We start from the raw sequence: 6000 nt of genomic DNA, 5'->3' as shown, positions 1-6000 counted from the left end.
CAGGATTGAGTTGGGGAGGCAGCTGGTTGTGCAACAGCTTTCACCTGGTCCTTCTCCCACGATAAATAAGGCTGCGTGATGCTGGGGCCCGTGGTGCTGGGGCCCAGCCCTCCAGAGCTCTTAGCACATTTGATGGGCGAGTGATAGGTTGGTTGAAAGGAAGCACTGGGGCCTTTGACACGGGTCAGAAGCCATTTGCCTAGTTGCAGGGCTGGCTGGGAGGGCAATGGGACTCTGCAGACCCAGAGGCACAATCCTCTGGGCTTGGCGGGGGCGGGGGGGGGGGGGACAGTCAGCCCTGATGCCTGCTCCCTCCCCGGGGCTGGGCAGGCAGGGCCCTATTGACACTCGCAGACTGGCAGGGGCAGCTCCCTACACTAGCAATTGGAGACTGGGGAGGGGACAGCCAGCCTGGAGGCGGCCCCTTCAGGGCTATCAGATCTGCCCACAGTCCGTATTACTCTCTCCAAAGATGAACTCATTGTCCTGGGACAGAAACCTCCGGAATGTTCTGTCATGTTTCGTTGGATTCAAAAGTAGGTCCATGGGTGTGTTTGGCACCTCTCCTCAAACCGGGACGCCAAACTCACTGCTGATTCCCTCTCGGTCCTTCCAGATCCTCTCACCTTTGACCTCTGAGTCAGCATGGAAAGTTCCAGCCTCCCTTTTTGGATCCAACTCAGTGGAATGGACGATGAATCGCTTGTCCCCAGCAGGTGCGGCCTGGAGCGTGGGGTGCCGAGTCTCAAGGCCCCGTTCAGATCTGGACTCCAGCTGTTTTGGGGGATTTACACTGAGCTCCCCTCCCCCCCGTTTCCCGAATGTCTCAGGAGGGAGATTCCCATCAGCTGCAGAGCTCGGTTCCCACAGAGCCACGCCTGGGATTCCAGTGACCTCTGACCTGTGCTGAGGCCCCGAAAGATCCCTGGGAAGATGGAAGCTGGGGTTGCTCTGGGCCCACCCTGGGAGACCTAGGTTTTCCTGGGATACGGGATGGCTGACAGCACCATGCAGGGCACAGTGGAGGCTGGCCGTGGCCATCCCGGACTGCCAGTGAGTGTGGGACATCAGGGGGCGGGTCAGAGGGGCGGTCACCCCGGTGGACCCCGTGGAGGAGAGAGCTGGGCCTCTGGGGACGCTGCCGACAGAGGGGTGACATCATGGCACGATGTGTGAAGGGGATCTCAGCTCACAGAAGCCTCAGGCAGAATGCTGTGCTTTTGATCTAGGATTGAAACAGCGTGGTCTGTGCCTAAAACTCCAGAGCAGGATGCTTGAGCGACAACCAGGGATGAAAGTGGGGAAGACAGCGGGTGGGGGGTCTCCTCATGGTTGTCCAGGGCCAGGATAATGCCGCTGGCCCCTGCATCATTCAGAGAATCTACCTAGGCGGCTCTCCCCTGGGTGAGCACGTGTCTGGGCTGGCTGAGGATGGCCACAGAAGGACCAGCCCTTCTTCCCCCTCAGCCTCCAGCCTATGGTCAGCCATGCCCGGAAGGGAGTGTGCAGGTGGGAGCCCTGGCCTTGCCTGGCACGAGGGAGGGAGGGAAGGTGCTGGATTTCATTGCTGACAGCTCACAGCCACCTGCGAACACATATCCCATTCAGAAGACCTGGATGTCCCTGGAGAGTGGGTGGGTCTACAGCCTCCATTGACTCTTGGGGAAACTGAGGCTGGTAACCACTGAGTGGCTCCTCAAGGTCTCTCAACTGGTAAATCACCAAGTGGGCCTGCCTGATGACAAAGCTGGTGCTCTGGGCCATCTGTGGTTCTGGCGCCAGCTTGGAGTGGGATGGATACACCCACTCGTCAAGGCTGATGGATCCCAGATAAGCCCTGTTCAGAGTCTGGGCTCCACCCAGGAGCGGAGGCCGGGGGGTCTCGTTTGTTTGGAGGATGTTCCACCAGGATGCCTGGACCTTGTCCTGTCTCTGGCTGGCCTAGGGAGCACCACCTTTCATGCTGAGCCCTCCAGGTCACCGCCCACGAGGCCAGTGCACTTTTGATGGACAGTCAGAGGCCATCCTGGTACGGTCTCACTCTGGGCACAACTAACCTGGGAACCCCCAGTCCCCAACCTCTTCTTCCTCTTCGAGACTCTGGGAGCCTCCTGCATGCATGTGTGGACCGGGACTCCAGACTCCACGGGCGCCACAGGGGGCATCTGCTGTGCAAGTGACCTGTAACCTGTGGACTGTGGGTCCCTTTGGCTCACCTGGAGACCCACGCGGTTACAAAGGTGATGCTTAAAAACTCTGTGCTAGTTCTACGATCAGTTTCCAAAAAAAACCCCGGTTTGAGCATAAAAATTGTTCACAAATTGTCATAAAGAAAGGACACGAATTTGGTTTAAAGGACAAACATTTACCGTTCTTGATGTTATTTCTGAAAGTCTCATAGCCAAGGAGAGATCCGGAATTGAAATGACACCGAATTAGGATGCGAGGGATTGCGGTGACCCGGTTAAACAGCTGCACCATCCCTTTGCAATATTAAGCAGGACGATGGCACAGATGCAAAAGGAAGATGCGTACAGACGAGTCTCAGCAACTGGCCATTTGTCGTAAATGTGACGGTGCATTTTGGCCCTTGGCGTTGAGAAGGCAGCCTGCCAGCTACAAGCCGGGGCTCAGCGATGCACATCATCCACGGAGCCCTCGGCCCTCTGCAGGATCCGTGTGGGTGTCCAGCCTTTGATTGCTTGCCTCTCTTGTCAGCAGACTCACTACTTTACAAAGAATGACAGGGCTGATACTGGCCCTAAGGAGGCCCACACAGTCACCCTTCAGTGCTGCCATCTGGAAACCAGCTTCCAGCAGAGTTTGCATGCCCTTCTTAAAGACTTATAGAGGAGGGGGGAAAAGTCCCAAGAAATCAAAAAAGGCTTTTCTAAAGAGCCGGGAGTGCCTAATTACCAATCTCCAAACCAGGCCTTTTATTGGTGATAGGGTCTTCCAAGTTTAGCCATCACGAACCCACGCATTGACTGCCAACAGCGGAGTGACATCTTAGATTGCATTTTGACATAAATTCTCTTCACTCCATTTCATCTTGGCACTTCAAAGGAACAGAGCCTCCCCCACGAGCGCCTGTTCTCCACCTACAACTCAGAGGGAGGACTCGTGTGTCCTGCCGGGGATGGCTCCCGGCCCGCCTCCCCAGCCTGGAGGGGATGACTGGCTAGCACTCTCGGCCATCTGCGTGTGCTCGGCCCACAGAAGAGCAGCCACGGCAGACACGTGGAGGGGAGACTGCTCAGCCCAGAATGAGCAGATTTCAGCAGAGACAGCAACTGACATGAAACAGACGTGGCTTGTCTTCATCAAGGGCTTTGCAGAAGGAAATCCAACCCAGGATCGGATCCTAACAAGATGCAAACAGTTTGCACACAACCATCAATGAGAGGCGCTTGACATAACGTCTTGCAAATGGTGGCATGCGATGACAGGCCTGTCTGCAGACAAGCTAATGGGGAGTTCCGCGTGCACAGACGGTTTCCGTGAGCTATCCTTGCACTGCGGCACTGCATTTTTTCCGAAGCGGCTGCATTGACTGAAATGATCTCAGTTGTAAGCTGCTATTAACATGCCACAGCCCCCACATATTTTTTTTCTTTACCAAAGTAATTCAAAACAAATGTGTCAGCCCTAAGAGCACATGAGAATGTTTGCACATTCTGATGTGGAAGCATGTGGAAGTTTCCGGTGCCTTCTAGCTCTTGTTGTCATGTGCTTATATGAAACGCAGTCAACAGGCAGTTGACTGGTTCCAACTCCAGCACGGCTATAAAGACAGCCACCAGTGCCCGTTTTCATCCTGTGCCACCACCACAACCTTTAGGGGTGCTGCATGGCTAAGTTCCTGTAGCTGCCGTAATAGATTGCCACAAGAGGAGTGGCTTGAAACAACGCAAATGACTTACCTTGCAATTCTGGAGGTCAGAAGTCCTAAAATCAAGGTGTTGCCTGGGCCATGTGCCTTCTAGAGGGTCCAAGGGGGAATCTGTTCCCTTGCCTTTTCCAGCTTCTAGAGGCCACCTGTATTCTTTGGCTTGTGGTCCCTTCTACCGTCTTCAAAGCCAGCAGGGTAGCATCTTCAAATCTCTCTCTCTCTCCCCTCTGCTTCCATTTTCACACCTCCTTCTCTGCCTCTGACCTTCCCACCTCCCTCTTTCTCTTATAAGGATGTTTGTGATGACATTGGGCCCAGCTAGACAAGGCAAGATAATCTCCCCATTTCAAGATCCTTGCTTTAATCACATCTGCAAAGTCCCTTGACATGTAAGGCCATGTCGTCACAGGTTCTGGGCATGAGGGCATGCACATCTTTGTGGGGCCACCATTCTGCCAGCCATGATAGGGATGGGCAAATGGTGCGCTGGATTCTCATCTGTGCAGCTCCAGGGTGGGCTAATGTGCATTTTGGTATCGTGAGATCCACATGTTCATTCAGCCATTCAACCAACATTGATGCAGTGCCCCTATGTGGAGTGTCTTAGACCCTGGGTATACTCTGAAACCCCTGCTGCCACTCGGAGAGCACGAATCTGCTTTCTGCCACCCTTCATGTATGGAGTCCTGCTGAAGCTGAGCTGAGGATGTGTATTCAGAAATGAGAAAGGAATTCAAACATTTCACTACAGAAAATCAACTAAACACAAAAGAAGATGGTGATGCAGGAAATGAGGGACAAAAAAGCTCTAAGCCACATAAAAAGCAACTAGCTCAACGACAGAAGTACATACCTCCTTATCGGTAATTACTTTATGTGTGAATGGATTAAACTCTCCAATCGAAAGACAGAGATTGGCTGAATAGATCAAAAAACATGACCCAAATATATGCCATCTACAAGAGACTCACTTTAGATCTAAAGACGCAAATAGATTGAAAGTGAAAGGAGGGAAAAGAATATTCTATGAATATAGTAACCAAAAGAGAGCAGGGGTGACTATGCTAATATCAGACAAAATAGAGTTAAAATCAAAAAAAGTTACAAAGAAGGACATTATTTGTTAACACAAGTTTCAATATAGCAATAAGATAGGGCAAGTCTAAACATGTATGCACCTAATGACAGACCACGAAAACACATGAAGCAAAAACTGCCATAACTGAAGGGAGAAATAGACAATTCTTCAATAATAGTTGGAGACTTTAATATCCCACCCTCAACAGTGGGCAAAACAACCAGAGAGAAGATAGTAAGGAAATGGAGGGGTTAACACAATAAACCAACTACATCTAACAGACATTTACAGAACCCTCCACCCAACGGCCACAGCACACACGTTCTTCTCAACTGCACCTGGGACATTTTCCAGGATAACCTTACGTTAGGCCACAAATGAAGAATTAATAGATTTCAACAGATAGACATCACATAAAATATCATCTCTGATCACAATAGGATGAAGTTAGAAATCAACAATAGAAGGAAAACTGGAAAATTCACAAAATTGTGGAAATTAAACAACACGCTTTTAAACGACCAATGGTTCAATGGAGAAACCACAAGTGAAATTAGAAAATCCTTAGAGATGAGTAAAAATGAGAACGTGATGCGCCAAAACTTAGGGGGTGCAGCAAAAGTGGTGCTAAGGGGGAAATTTATAGCTATAAGTGCCTACGTGAAAAACCAGACAGGTCTCTACATTGTTAATCATCAGGGAGACGCAAATCAAAGCCACAGTGAGAAATCACCTCACATCTGTCAGGACGGTTATCATAAAGAGACACGTGGTAAGTGTTGGCGAGGATGTGGAGAAAGGCACCCGTGTGCACAGTGGGTGGGAATGTCGCCACCATGGAAAACAGTATGCAGGTTCCTCGAAAAATTAAAAATAGAACTAACATATGAGCCAGCGATTCCACTTCTGGGTGTTTATCTGAAGGAAACAGAATCACTGTCTTGAAGTGATATCTGCACTCCCACATCCATTGCAGCATTGTTTACACCAGCCGAGACACAGAAGCAACTAAGTGTCCATTGATGGATGC

Source organism: Equus caballus, chromosome 6 (genome assembly GCF_041296265.1).
Source record: "Equus caballus isolate H_3958 breed thoroughbred chromosome 6, TB-T2T, whole genome shotgun sequence".
Classification (NCBI taxonomy): Eukaryota; Metazoa; Chordata; class Mammalia; order Perissodactyla; family Equidae; genus Equus; species Equus caballus.
The sequence above is the reverse complement of the archived record's forward strand: the minus strand, read 5'-3'. Positions refer to the sequence as shown.